Here is a 16,351-nt window from a genome sequence, read left to right as displayed (position 1 = left end):
TGACACTAGACTGGGTCCTATCATGGAGGGAGGAAAATGCTATAAAGAACATTATTGGGATAATAGCAGACCTGGGATATAGAAGGTAGATTACATTGTCAATGTTAACTATACTTTGATTATGTAATATAATATCCTTAATTTTAGGGACTATACACTGTAGTATTTAGTAGTAAAAGGCCATAGTATGTGCTCACCCTCAAATGATACAGGTGAAGAAAAAGAACCCTAGAGATAAATATTTCTTATTTAAAAGTATATATATATATATATATATATATATATATATATATATATACTTTTATGTATATATATATATACACATAGCTATAAATAAAACAAATACGATAAAATGTTAGTAGGTGAATCAGGATAAAGAATGTATAGGTATTCTTTTTACTATTTTTTTGCAACCTTTCTGTAAGTTTAAAATTATGTCCAAATAAAATTTGAAAAAGAAAAAAAGATTTAAAGTACATTAGTTCTAGGTATTTCCTCTGTCCACTCTTCTTTCTGTTCATAACAATTCAAAGCAAAAATATTGCCTTACTATGTGTGTCTTCTGTTGTCCTTTTTGGTTTAGTAATATCTGGTTAGAAAGGACTGTATTTGGCTTCAGGCTTTTGGGGATGAAGCCTAGACTGGGGTGGGTGGGGCTGCTGTTGTTGGCAGCTGAAACATGCTCCTGAAGCCTACATAGGGGAATATAGAGAGGCAGTGGGGCTTCTGATGGGAAGCAGTCAGGCTCAAGCTGGGTTTCCCCAGCCATTCTGGAACAGACACCTGGAATCTGAGAGGATTTAGCAGGGCTGAGTTTGACAAAATCCTCAGCAGTATGGGAATAGGGAAGGCTTTGTTATCCTTTCTCTCTATCTACAGTTTCCTGAAGTGACACAACCCATCTTCTCTATCTGAGATGCTGAATACCTCTGAATCCTCAGGAGTCCTAATTTTCCAGTGTTTTACTTTGCATTAAATGAACAAAATTTGATGTCAGGTGGCAAGGTCTGACTCTGCATCTCTTTCTCGGATGGCTTCTGGTGGCTTCCCACTGCTTACATTCTTTGCATGGGAGTAAAAAGGACTTCATTCCTTTAATCTTCCAACCTGGCTGGGCCAGAGCTCACCCACCCTCTTCACAGGGAAAGAAGCCAGTTTCAGCAGTCCTGGAGGGAGGAGGGGGAATGATGAGGGTCTAAACTCAAGACTCTAGGTCCCTTCAGTCACCTTGTAAGTGAAACAGAGAGATCATCCCATCTTTTGTTTTGTTTTTTTATTTATATATGATAGCGGAATGCATTACAATTCTTATTACACATATAGAGCACAATTTTTCATATCTCTGGTTGTATACAATGTATATTCACACCAATTCGTGTCTTCATATATGTACTTTGAATAATAATGATCATCACATTCTACCATCATTAATAACCCCATGTCCCTTCCCATTTCCCTCTGCCCTATGTAGCGTTCATCTATTTCTCCCATGCTTCCTCTCCCTATCTCACAATGAATCAGCCTCCCTATATCAAAGAAAACATTTGGCATTTGGCTTTTTGGGATTGGCTAACTTCACTTAGCATTATCTTCTCTAACTCCATCCATTTACCTGCAAATGCCATAATTTTATTCTCTTTTGTTGCTGAATAATATTCCATTGTATATACATGCCATATTTTTTTTATCCATTCATCTATTGAAGGGCATCTAGGTTGGTTCCACAGTTTAGCTATTGTGAATTGTGCTGCTATAGACATTGATGTGGCTGTGTCCCTGGAGTATGCTGTTTTTAAGTCCTTCAGGTATAGACCCACGAGTGGGATAGCTGGGTCAAAAGGTGGTTCCATTCCCAGTTTTCCAAGCAATCTCCATACTGTTTTCTGTATTGGCTGTACCATTTTGCAGTCCCACCAGCAATGTAGGAGTGCGCCCTTTTCCCCACATCCTTGCCAACATTTATTGTTGTTTGTATTCTTAATAGCTGCCATTCTGACTTGAGTGCGATGAAATCTTAGAGTAGTTTTGATTTGTATTTCTCTAATTGCTAGAGATGATGAACATTTTTTCATATATTTGTTGATTGATTGTATACTATCTCCTGAGAAGTATCTGTTCAGATCCTTGGCCCACTTATTGATTGGGTTATTTGTTTTTTTGTGTTTAGCTTTTTGAGTTCTTTATATACCCTAGAGATTAATGCTCTATCTGATGTGTGAGGGGTAAAAATTTGCTCCCAAAACATAGTCTCTATGTTCACCTCACCAATTGTTTCTTTTGATGAGAAGAAACTTTTTATTTTGAATCCATCCCATTTATTGATTCTTGATTTTAATTCTTACACTATAGGAGTCTTATTAAGGAAGTTGGAGCCTAATCTGATATGATGGAGATTAGGGCCTACTTTTTGTACTATTAGATGCAGGGTTTCTAGTTTGATTCCTAGGTCCTTATCCACTTTGAGTTGAGTTTTGTGCATGGTGAGAGATAGGGGTTTAATTTCATTTTGTGCAACTGCTTCTTGACTCATGAAAAATGAATTCCTCCTCCCCTCTCAAATTCTGGTATTTAAATCAACAGGGTCAACAAACCCTGGGAATGAACTGCTTCAATGTTTTGCTTTATTGACAAAATTCAATTCTGACTTCTCTTCCCTAAATGTCAAGTAATTTGATATTTTATTTATACAAATTACATTACTATAGAGTGTTTAAGTAAATAGCGTATAAAACTTGTTGCCAGTGGTAACATTAATAATTACAGGAATAGAATGAGAGCAGATTGTAATGTGGTAATGGCCCTTGGAATAGACTGAGTTCCTTGGCAGTGTCTAAAGTTTTTCCTGTTAATGGTCTTGGTGTTGCAATCCATTATGTCACTGAGAATTGATGACTTGAGCTATGGTAACTAGCCATAATATTTAATGTAGCTGCTTTGAGCCACTTGAATACTTGGAATTTTTTTCTAAAGAATTACATAAAGGGTTCCCAAAGAAAACTCAGGATCTCTACATATATATTTTAGGGAGTTGAGTATGTTTTACATTCTTGTGAGTTTTTCTGGTTCTTCTCTATAAATGTTAGTGACATTTACACACTGGAAGTGAATATTTGTCTATTTGTCAGCCTATCAATATACCTATTTATCTGTTCATCTATATCTTACCATATTCTACAAAATCTCCCTCCTTCCCTCTCTTTTCTCTTCCATTAATACTTTCATTTACTAATGCCACATTTTTAGATACATATCTAATAGCTGCCAGGCACTTTCCCAGCACTGAAAGCTAATAATAAACAAAGAGGCCAGGTTCCTAATATCTTGCTGGTTAACTTCTGGTGAGGAAAGAAAGAAAATAAACAAGATTGTTTTAATGTTAAATGTCTAAGACAACAAAACAGGGTAATATGATAGATGAGGGCAATAGACTAGGCAATATTTTAGAGGAGATCTGGGAAGGCTTCTCTGAAGAAGTGGCTGGTGAGATGAGTCTGAATGACAAGAAAGTACAGCCTTGTGGAGCTCTGAGGGCAAAGCCTCATAGGCAGAGGAATCAACAAGTATAAAATATTTGAAGCAACTTAAGATAATTGTCAAAACAATAAAAAAATGCAAAAAGATAAAATTAGAAATAAGGGGGAAATGGGGAGAGAGAACAGAAAAATATTGTGATGTAGATGTACAAGCCACAGATTATTAAAGTTGAGTTATACATTTGAGTCTTATCATCCAGGAAGCCAATATGAAAAGGGAAATGTGATCAATCTTATGGTTTTCTTTCTTCACAGGAAAAAGGCATGTCAATTTCTCAAAGGAATAGAGGATTGTTTTTTTTTTCCTGACACTTAGAGTTAAAATAAGTCTCTAGTATATACCTTCTTATAAGGGTACAGAATGATGTATTAGTGTTGTAGACCTCTCTCCTTTCAGACATTCTAATTCCAATTCCTGAAATCTGTGAATATGTTACTTTATATGCAAAAAGCACTTTACAGATATGATTCAGTTAAGAACCTTGAGATGGGGAGGTTATCTTGCATTTTTTGGGTGGGTCCACTCTAATCACATGGGTCCTTTAAAGCCTAGAACCTTTTACCAGCTAGAATTAAAGGGAGACGTGACTTCAGAAGCATGGTCAGAGAGATGTAATATTGCAGCTTTTTTTTTTTTTTTGCATCTTTTTAAAAATTCTAATTTATTATGTATGACAGCAGAATGCATCACAATTCATATTACACATATAGAACACAATTTTCCATATCTCTGGTTGTATACAAAGTAGAGTCACACCATAAGTGTTTTCATACATGTACTTAGCGTAATGATATCTTATTCCACCGTCTTTCCTACTCTGATGCCCCCTCCCTTCTTCTTCCTCCCCTTTGTGCTATCTAGAGTTCCTCTAATACACCCATGCTCCCCACCCCCCAACCCCATTATGAATCACCCTCCTTATATCAGAGAAAACATTTGGCATTTTTTTTGGGGGGGGGAGGGGATTGGCTAAGTTCACTTAGCATTATATTCTCCAACTCCATTCATTTACCTGCAAATGACACGATTTTATTCTCTTTTAATGCTGAATAGTATTCCATTGTGTATATATACCACATTTTTGTTTCCATTCATCATAATGTTGCTAGCTTTGAAGATAGAGGAAGAGGGCCATAAGCCAAAGAGTGCCGGTAGCCTCTGGAAACTGCAAAAGGCAAAGAAACTGATTATCTTTGAGAACATCAAAAGAGGAATGTATCCCTGCTCACACTGATTTAGCTTAGTGAGACAGGTGTTTGATTTTTTTTTTAAAGAAGAGTAAAATTTTATATGGGTTTCATCGTGCCAGAGGTCTCAGTCCATAGATAGCTGACTTCATAGCTCTGTGCCCAAATCATGGCAGAAGAGTGTGGTGGAGGAAAGTGGTTCAGGACATAGCCACTAAGAAGGAGAGAGATAGAGATAGAGATAGAGATAGAGATAGAGATAGAGATAGAGATAGAGATAGAGATAGGAGGAGGTGGGAGATAGGAAGGGGGAGAGAAAGAGAAAGAAAGAGAATACCCCAATGGCGCACTCCCTATGACCCACCTCCTTCAGCCACACCCTACTTGCCTATAGTTATCACCTAATTAGTCCCTATCAGGACAATCTCATTCAGAAGATACATTAATTGATTTAGAAATATAAGAATTCAGTTTACTCTGATTTGTTAATAAATATGATCTATAAAATCATTTCACTCATTTTTTTTCAAAGTAACAGTCAGGTATTTAATTAATAAAAGCATTTGTAGAAATATAAGTTTTAGAACCAAAACTTTTAAACTATAAGATATTAAAAAGAAATATATGACCTGAGAAGATAGGGAATTCTTGGTGTTTATTTGGTAACTACCTGGTGATGGCAAATTGGCAAATATCTGTATACAGAACTAGAACTAAAGGGATGATTTCAGTAATTTCAAAATAAATAAATGCATGATAAATAATTGAAAAAAAGACTCATAATCCAATTATTTCACTTCTAAACTTACTTGCATTGTTGCACACATGAGCTTTTGGGAGACACCTAATATCTAAACCATAACATTCTGCCCTTGACCCCCCAAAAGCTCATGTCCATTTCACAGTGCAAAATACATTTAGTCCATTTCCAAGAGTCCCCATAGTTTTAATAGTTCCAGGATTTCCCAGAAGCACAAGTCCAAAGTCTCCTCTGATACTCAAGGCAAACTCTTAGCATAAGCCCTGTAAAAATCAGGAGCAAGTTTTTATACACACACACACACACACATACATATAATGTGAATGTATATATATATATATATATATATATATATATATATGTGTGTGTGTGTGTGTGTGTGTGTTTGTATGCAATGCACACATACATACATACGTACATACATATATCTGATATGTAATGGAACAGAGTGAACATTTCCATTCCACAGGGAAGAAATAGGGGCACAAGAAGAAGGAATGGGACCAAAAAATCCAGCTGAGCAAATAGGTCAGCATCTAGGGCACATGGCATTATGATGTTCTCTCCAATGGCTTTTGTAACTTCACCACTATGGCCTTGCTGGTTGCAGCTCAGTGGCCTGTCTCTTGGCTAGTTTCTGATTAATTCTTGCAGCTTTCCTTTGCAGATGTTCCATGTTACTGGCATCTCTTAATCTCTGGGGTCTCCACAGCAGCTTCAGCTACCTTCTCACATCTCCACACATTGCCCTCTCAGAGGTTGCCCACAGGGACTCCAACCCTATTACACCTTCCCTGACCTCCCAGGGTTTCCTTTGAAATCTCAGTGGAAGCCTCATGAGGCCCTAATTCCAGCATCCTGCCTTCTTGCAGAAACAATAGCATGTGGTTGATGCCAACATCTGCCACTATCTCAAGCAGTAGCCAAACCTCTAGGGACCATGGTTATAGCAGCCTCTGAATGTCTGGGTGACTAAGCATAGTGCAACAACTTCCTAGGTGCCCCTGTGCAAGTAGAGTGCTCCCACGGTCTCTTCTGAAATAATTTTTTTCTTTTACACCCTTGAGCATGAGATGGGTGTACTCTTGCCAATTCCTGAGACATCCTGAAGCCATCCTTTCTACTGTTTTCAGGTAAAGTACTTAGTGATCTCTTTAGTGCTGTAATCTCTTTAACTACCACAACTTCCTTATGCCTAGTTTTACTCACACTTTTCTCTCCAAACTGCAAATTTTTCAAATCTTTCAGCTTTGCTTTAGCTCCTGATTATCACAATAAACTTGGTGGAATTGCAAGATACTAAATCTGTGTTAAGGTACTAAATTTTGGGGAATTTTGTTATGATAGCCATATAAAACTAATACCGTTAGAATCATTTTGGTTGCAATAACAGAAATTCACCTATTTTAAGGTAAGCAAAAGAGTGCACTTTATCATAAAGATCTGGAAATATTCCATGGAATTCAAAGGAAGGAATGCAGGTTATTTCAGAAAATACTATGACAAAGATGGAAAACTGTCAGAACTCTTCTCTCTTCTCTCTCTCTCTTCTCTCTCTCTCTCTCTCTCTCTCTCTCTCTCTCTCTCTCTCTCTCTCTCTCTCTCTCTCCCGTGTGTGTGTGTGTGTGTGTGTATGTATGTGTATATATATATATATGTATGTGTGTGTGTGTGTGTGTGTGTATATATATATATATATATATATATATATATATATATATATATATATATAAATAATTCCTGTTCTCCCATTTTCCCTGCAGCCTGGTTTTCTGCATTTCTCCAGGCCATATGTGAGGAAAGTATGTTTGTGGATAGCTCCTGGTTTTATGTTAGCTATGTAGAGAAAGGACTGAAATCTACTCTAATTCAAATACTGGAGAGAGAGAGACATTATTGGCTTGCCTGAGTCAGGTATCTACTATTGGAGTAATCATCTGTAGTTAGTTGGACTGATTATCTTGTCTGAGAGTACAGGGCTACTTTCTAGAATAGATCTCTCTATATCACTGCTTTTAAGATACACCTTGCAACTCATCTGGTAGTCAAGAAGTCATTCAATGGATAGAAACCAGCAATAAAAAGAGATTAAAAATATCAGAGTACATGTGTTTTGGGTAAAGTTTTATAAACCTATTTCAGTAATTAAGTCATAGGTTTGTATGTTGTGGATAATAATGTAAAATATATTTCTCTTGGTGGATAATAGTCCGAAAAATTTGAAAAACAAGGGGTAGACAATCTGGCAGGATTCTGCTAGTGTTATAATAAATAAATATCACTCTTGAAATAATCCCTCTAGTAAATGCAGAGGTATCATGAGTAGTTTTGCTTTTGTTTTTGTTTTCCAAAGCATTTCTTAATATGAACAAATGGAATAAGGCAGAGGCAATATTGCAAGGGTGAAGACAAAGTGGTACAAACACACGGCTTTTGGATAGTCTAGCTTAATCCAGAATAAAACCTAGTACAGTGGTTCCCAGTCTAGCTTTGTTTTAAATTCACCTGAATTCCCTTATAATTTAATGTGATCTATTTAATCAGAATTTCTGGAAGTGTAACATGTGAATTTGTATTTAAACACAAAATAAAATAAAACAAAAGGAACTCCTTGGATGTCTCTGATATGTAATGAAGTTTGGGAATTAATGACTCAGATTATATAGAGGATGGAGCTGTCTTTCAAACAATTCTCCAGAACTCTAGACTCTTTCAATCAGATTTTTGTTAGGAAAAAAAAAAGGCATTAGTAAATAAACACTTCAAAGTTATTTCTTGGAAAAGATCTGGAATGTAAAGGGCCTCATAGCTTATTAAAGGCAGACCCATACACTTCACAGGTCAGTGAGCTGAGGGCAATGTTTATCGACCTTTTGGACATCGTGGTACGAACACTCCTGCTTGGATACTGTCATTCCATCCTTGGGGGACAGGGAGAAAATTCTTGCAGACTTTTCCAGACCCCTGTTAGACAATAGTTCTTTATTTTTTTCAGAACAATGTCTGGCCAAGATTCCAACGTTCTACTGTAATAGGATCTGGTGGAGATTATTTATGCTTCAAAAAAATTTCAAAGCTTAAGTTATCAATTACCAATCATGGCCATTTTGAACTTGTGGTGAATAGGACAGATGAATTAGTTGACAAATGTATACCTACCTCTAAGCAATAAAATGAATCTGATGTACCCAGTTATGGGTTATCAAATTAATTTTAGAGAACAATTGCTTCAAATAATTAGGTTAATATAAAGAGAGCCGAATTTCTTCCCTGCAGCTGCTAGAGGACAAAGCCCAGGTCCATGGATATATTAGCATACAGCTGGAGCCCATATTTCTAGTCTCTATTGTAGATGTTCTGCAGTTAGACGGTCCCACAGACGTTTGTGGCTAAAACCTGTTCCTGGGATTTGGCATTTGATCTGTGAGGAGCCTTTCAGCCCTTTTGTGGGAACAAAAACCCCAACCCCCACCACCCCGCAGTGAGAACGTTTTCTTTTTTAGGTCAGCTCCGCACCCACCGCAGTGCATGGCTTACAGCCCCAGCTCCAAAGGGCTGGACATCCAGGCCTCTGCCCTGAATGAGAATATTAGCCAGGACACCACCTCACTAGTGTGATATCACTGTTATAAAGCTTTCGTTTTATGTAACATGTGGCTGCTTTTTCTTACATCGGCCCCCTAAGGGGATCTGCCTGAGGGACGCCTGGGACTGCACCCGAGCCCGTGGTCGCCGGTGTGCGGACGGGGCCTCTTCGCCAGCCTGGCAGCGGGGAGAGGGGTTTCGCTGCGGCCGCCGCGCTTTGTCCCCGTGCGGCCCCCGTCCACCTCACTGCGGCTTCTCCGCTGGCAGAAAAGTTAGTTTCTGCAGGTGCGGAATTCCGGGCTCGGCGACAACCGGCGCGAAGGGTGCGCGCCTGTCGGGTCCCAGCCCGCCAGCGGCCGGGGTGAGTGGCCACTTGGGTCGCCACGCAGGGCCGGCCTCAAGGGAGGGAGCGTGCGTCCCGGGCGGTGGCCGGCCCGGGCCGTTGCTATGGCAACGCGCGGGGCAAACGGGCCTCTGGGCCTCCGCTGCCGATCCACTGGCGGTCCCAGCTGCGGAGGAACCGGACCCGGGCCCGCGGACCCCTTAGTGTCTCCTGGGGCCGAGCGGTTGGAACCCCATTTTACTCGGGTCCGGTGTTTGGGGTGGTCCCTGACTGCCCCGGTTCTTCTACACCTTTTCACCTCCACCCCACCTTGGGACGTGAACCTCTTTGAAAGTTTAAAAGCGAACTTAATATAGGGTAAGTGTGTGGGAAAAGTAACACATCCTTAGAAGTTCTGAAGTGACCTTTCTTTCCCTTTTTCTCTTTAATCTCCTACAGCCTGGCATCTAGTAGGACCACATTATATGGTAGCTATTTCTTATAGCACTTTATATAGTTCCTGCAGACAGTGGATGCGCATAGGAAATAAGATGGTTCGGTGGAGAGGTAATTCAGGCATTTGCCTCAGTTTCCTAAATGCAGATTATGATTTCTCACAAAAGTTAGGCTTAAATGACGTTATATGAGAAACTATTTTGTGAACTATGGTAAATGTAAAGCACAGTTAATCGTAGGGGATATTTGCATGTTTACGGTGGTCAGATGCTCCTGGTCCCCCATCACCAGCTATGCAGGACCTACTTCCTATTCTTTCTGACCACTTAACAACTTCAGTATCCAACCGGAATCCTGGAAGGCCACGCATAGGGCAAAGTTTCTGTGAATGAAAACAAACATCAACAGGTTTTGAACCTAAGCTTTCCTTTCTTGTTCTCCAGGTCCTGCCTTCAAATTGGGACCAATCTCTCTCTCTCTCCCTCCCTCCCTCCCTCTCTCTCTCTCTCTCTCTCTCTCTCTCTCACACACACACACACACACACACACACACACATTTTAGCCCATGTAAGTGTCACTGTTCTTATCTCAATGAATCTGGTTTACTAGTTTGTAAGCCAGAAATCATGGCCTCATCCTTAGTACCAACCACTCCTCCTTCTATATCCAAATAATAATCAGTTTGTGATATTTTGTCTGCACACAATATCAAATCCAACTGCTCATTTCTGTCTCTTCCTTTATCACCTTAGACCAAGTCACCATTATCTCTTGCCCTGTTTCCTATAGTAGCAGCCCAACTTTCCTGAAGGCATTCACTTGTCTTTTAAATATTCCCATCTCTTCTTTGCAATGTAGCAGGAGTAATGTTTAAAAATTAAATTTCTATTATGCTATACAACTTTGCTTCCCCACCCCCAGCTTAAAATCCATCATGGCTTCCTTAGGATAAAGGCACAACTCTTATTAGTCACCTACAAGTTGATGATCCAGAACAAGATATTTTTAAGAGAAAAAGAGTGCTATTATTTATACTGGAACAAAAGGCTTAACCTGGGACTATCCCTCAAGCAAACTGTGACAAGCGGTTATTCTACATTGGCTCTTTTTCAGTCATTTGTCACTATTTTCCCTCCTATTACAGAGTTTTTGCATATGGTCTTCTCCCTCCTGGGTTTGTTCTGCCCTCTTCTCTTTAGTTAACTCTTGTGCATCCTTCATTGATCAAGTCAAATGTTTGCTCAGGAAATTGCCTCTGACTATTTTGTCTAGCTTCCTTAATATAGGATCTTAATATAGGCTCTTCTGACACCACTTATCTCTCCTTTGTGCCATTCATCACAATTGCAATTTAAAATTTTTCCATGTGTCTGACTCATTGTACGTAGTTAAGTGTTTGAATTAAAAGCATTTTCCCATGTCATTGAACAGCCTCTGAAAATATCACACAGTGATTAGGAGCACAGCCTCCAGAGGCAGACAGATCACTTAGACCTGAATTCCAGCTTCAACAGAATTCCTTATCTGAAATTTGGGGGCCTAGATAATTTTTCAGTTTACAGAAAGATAACATGGTATAAGATAACTGTATCACTTCTAATGGGGTCTGTTATAACACCCTGCATGTCATGAAACACATTAACTTTTCTTAAGTAAATTGAATCCACTCTAAATGCAATAAAGATGATAGTTTCACAACAATTCAGATCAAGATTTGCCAGCAATTTAACTTGCCACAAATTTATGAAAACACTGTTTTCATAGCTTTTTAGATGTTCAGCTAAGGATGTGAAAGTCTGTCTCATTGTAACTTTGAGCCAATCACCTTCTCGGGGCCTCAGATTTCTCATCTTTTAGATACCCTCCTCCCCGACTGGGGGAACCTAAGGGCACTTTACCACCAAGGTATATCCCCAACTCTTTTGTATTTTAATTTGAGACAGGGTCTTGCTAAGTTGCCCAAACTGACCTTGAACTTATGATCTTCCTGCCTCAACCTCCCAATTAGCTGGGGTAACAGGCATGTGCCACCATGTTATCTTGTTTTAAGGAGCAGATGAGTTAATACATGTGAACTGTTTAGGACAATGAATGGTCCCTGGTCAGTACTATGTAAGGGCCAGCTCTTATGTCATTTTTATTAGTTCCATAATAATTCACACTATGGATGAAACATAATTTATATGCTATTTACTTATTGTTGAATATTTATACTTGAAGACCAAATGTAGTGATGATATTTTTATACTTAAATATTTTCATTACATTTTTAATTACTTAAGATTAGTGTCTAAGAATGAAAGCACAGAACCAAGGGACAGGAATGTTAATGCTCTTAAAACATTTCTATACTGCTCTTCAAAAAGATACAGTTTACATCCTACCATCAGTTAAACTATGCCTAATTAACATTTTTTAAAACATTTTTATTACTTTTACAGGTAAAAATGACACCTCCTTCTTTTAACTCATATCTGCTGTTATTATTATATTTTTAGCATTGAATAACCCTGATTATTAGCTGTGCATTAGCTTTTCTGTGCATGTACAGACTCTATTGGAGTCTCAGTTTTTAAAAAATGTTTTTATTGACTCATAGTAATGTACGTATTTATGTGGTACATTTTGACATTCCAATACATGTATACAATGTGTAATAATCAGTTCAGGTAATTGATATATCTACCATTCAGACATATACCATTTCTTTGTGTCAGGGACATTCAAAATCCTTTCTACTAATAATTTTGAAACATCTAAATTAACTTGTCAAAATAATTATCCTACTGTGCTATAGAACATTAAAAGTTATTCCTCCTATCCAACTGTACCTAGTACCTATTCACCATCCTTTCTGTTTTTTTCTTATTAGTTATTCATTTGCTTTTTGTCTTCTCCAGTCCAGGCAAGAAATCAGTATGCTGGGCTTTGGCTATAATTAGTTGGATAAGGTATCCCTGGAGCTAGGGGCAAGTTGTTACTTGCCTGCAGGCTACTGAGTGAGGTACAAAACAGTGTTTCAGAGGCTGGGTCTTGGTGAAAACCTGAAATCTAGACTAGGCTGACTTCCTGTTTATCTGAACCTTTAGTCAAACAGGGCTTGGAAGAAAGAGGACATCCAGGTAGGAGGAAAAGGGCTAAGGCCAATGACGAGAGGCTCAAAGCTGGGAATGAGAAGCTATAACCTCTTTTCTATAGGGACATTTCATATTCTTTTAAAAACGTTTTTATTAATACATTGTAATTATACATAATACTGGAATTCCTTGTGACATATTCATGTATGCATATGATATCATTTGCTCCAACCCATTCACTGCACATTCTTTTATGGAGGAAGAGGGGAATGCTGGGAGCACTGTCTTAGACACATACTGGTTTGTGGTTAACCCTTATATTAACCCTTATCAGAAGGAATATTTCCCCCACAATTGTCCTTTCATTTAATTCATTGAATCTGGTCTGATACCACACTCTGATATTGAGCCATACCCCTAGCTCCTAATATAGTTTTGATTTATAGAAATTAAAACAATTTAATATTGTCTACCTAAAATTTTTCTTTGTGATTTACTGTTTTTATACTTAGATGTCTTTTCCATGCAAAGACCAGATAACTACCTATATTTTCTTTAAAAATGTTTTGTGACATCAGCAAATCAAGAGGTAATGATAGTAGGTAGAAGATAATTCAATAGTGTGACTTCTGATTAAAAAAAAAACTTAAAAAGTTATGATACAAAGGGTCATACTCAAGTCATCTTTGTGTCTCCTTGAAGCTAGAAGAAAAGAGCTTATGCTGCTTTAAGGGAGATTGAGGAAGGCTTTTTTCTGACAGTGTCTGCCATGCAGTGTGAACTTGTAGAATCTCATCCTTAAACGACTTTGAGATGTGACTTCTGAGAGAGAAACTGTGATCTCTGGAGACATTTTCTATCTATTCTTATCCATCCAGTGATCCTATGTAGTATTTCAAACACTCATAGTTGCTAGATACTGAGAAATAATTTCTCTGTTTTTTAGTAGAGGCTTAAAATTTTACAGGATATAAAATTAATCGCTGCCTTTTTGGCATTGATAAATTGATATGCTTTAGAATGTGTTTCTCTTCCTTCTGAACTCCAGTGGGGCAGATTGTGTTGTGCTTAGACTTGTTTTAGGGCTCTAGAATGTGAAGAATGGGCAACTTATTGTTAAACTACATTAATATATCTATTCTTAGTTTATTAACTAAAGTAAATTGTAGAGTTCACAAGAAACTAATCATAACTTTCTGTAGTTTTATTGACCTGAATTTGTTTTATTTAAGAAAGGTTTATAAGGTGAAAGGCAGTGACTTTAATAATTAAAATATCCTTTTTACATAAATGAACTACATAAATTATCTTTCTTAATAACCATTGACCTTGTCAGTCTGAATATCAGTCCAAATGTGGTAGTACATAAGGAATTAAGTAAGAAAAACAATTTTTCTATTGATGAAATTAATTTGAAAACATTGTTACCATTTGTCTTACTTTTAAATCTGAATTTAATAATGTTAACTTTTATAAGCAATTATTCAATATAACTTTTATATTCAATTATTCAAATATTTATTGGGTGCCTATGATGTGCCAGCAAAGTTCAAGAATATTGTATCTTCCCTTTTACATTGTGTATATAAAATATTTGCTTGTGATCCAGCATTTTTAACATAATCTGATAGTTATTTGAAAAAACTGGTTCTTTGGACTCACATATTAATTCAAGGATCATAGAAAAAAGCCTTATAGAAAATGTTTATCCAGTCTGCAAGGTTGAGATGCTGGTAATTGAAAGTTCTACTCTGTTACTTTGTCATTATTATGGTAGAATGCTCATGTGCAGTGACAGCTTACTGGGGGAGAATCCATTTACCATTTACCAAAGGCTGCGTGTCTGAGGTTTGGGGTCTTATATTACTTGCATTCTCTCAAGTTTTTTTGCTGTTAACAAATCTAACATAGAGGTTCTTCCATCTGCTCTAGGGAGTTCATCTCTTAACAGGCTGAGATTTTGGAAAATGTTTTTCTTTTTCTTTTTGTATGTATATCTTTCTTCCTTCCTTTTTTTGGTTGTTTTTTTTTGTTGGTTCTTTTTAGATATCTATGACAATAGTATTTATTTTGACACAATTATAAAAGCATGGAATATAATTTGTTCTAATTCAGTCCCCAATACTTCCCTTTCCCTCCCCTCTTACCTCCCAATTCCTTTCCCTCTACTGATATTTCTGCTATTATAGCTTTTTTTAAAAAAATATTTTTTAGTTGTAGATGGGCACAATATCTTTATTTATTTTTATGTGGTGCTGAGGATCGAACCCAGTGCCTTACATGTGCAAGATGGGTGCTCTACCTGAGCTACAGCCCCCAGCCTGCTATTATAGCTTTTAAAAAAAATAAATTAGTGTCTTATGGATATACAAGATGGTGAGATTCACTGTGGTATATTCATGTATGTACCTAGGAAAGTTAGGTCAGATTCATTCCACTGTCTTTCCCTATCGTGTCCTTCCATCCTTCCATCCCTCCCTTTATTCCCTTTTGTCTACTCCACTGATATTTCCTCTATTATCATATTTTAATCCCACATCCCCTTATATTGGATTAGCTTCCATAGAAAACTTTTAACCTTTGGCTTTTGGGGACTGGCTTATTTCACTTAGCATGATACTTTCCAGTTCCATGCATTTACTGGCAAATACCATAAAGTCATTTTTATTTTCACTGAGTAATATTCCACTGTGTGTGTGTGTGTGTGTGTGTGTGTGTATCTCACATTTTCCATTCATCCTTGGGAAGGACACCTAGGTTGGCTCCATAACTTGACTGTTGTGAATTGTACTGTTATGAACATTGATGTGGCTGCATCACTATAGTATGTTGATTGTAAATCCTTTGGATATGTATTGAGGAGAGGAGGATAGCTAGGTCATATGGTGGTTCCTTTCCTAGCTTTTTTTTTTTTTCCGTCTTAGTTTTTTGAGGAATTTTCATACTTCTTTCCAGAGTGGTTCCAGTAATTTGTATCAGAAGGGAGATTATGACTATGTCCACATCAGAAGTACCAAGGACAAACCTCTGGCTCAGGGTCCTTCTCCAACAGCTCTCTCCACTCTGCCTCAGCCAACCAGACAGGTCTTTTCTGTGACTACCTAATCTCTGAGCAACAGGAGATAGATCCTTTTCCCTCACATCCTTCCCTACATTTGATATTACTTGTATTCTTTTTTTGTGTGTGGGTTCAACTTTATTATTATTATTATTTATTCTATTTAGTTACATATGACAGTAGAATGCATTGGACACATCGGTAAGCTGATTTTAAATCCTTTGAGTATAAACCAAGGAGTGGGATAGCTGAGTCAAGTGGTGGCTCCATTCCAATTTTCTGAGGAATCTCCATACCGCTTTCCATAATAGTTACCAATTTGGGATCTCACCAGCACTGTACGAGTATACTATTTTCCCTACATTGTTGCTA

The sequence above is a fragment of the Callospermophilus lateralis genome, chromosome 2 (genome assembly GCF_048772815.1).
Source record: "Callospermophilus lateralis isolate mCalLat2 chromosome 2, mCalLat2.hap1, whole genome shotgun sequence".
NCBI lineage: Eukaryota > Metazoa > Chordata > Mammalia > Rodentia > Sciuridae > Callospermophilus > Callospermophilus lateralis.
The sequence above is the reverse complement of the archived record's forward strand: the minus strand, read 5'-3'. Positions refer to the sequence as shown.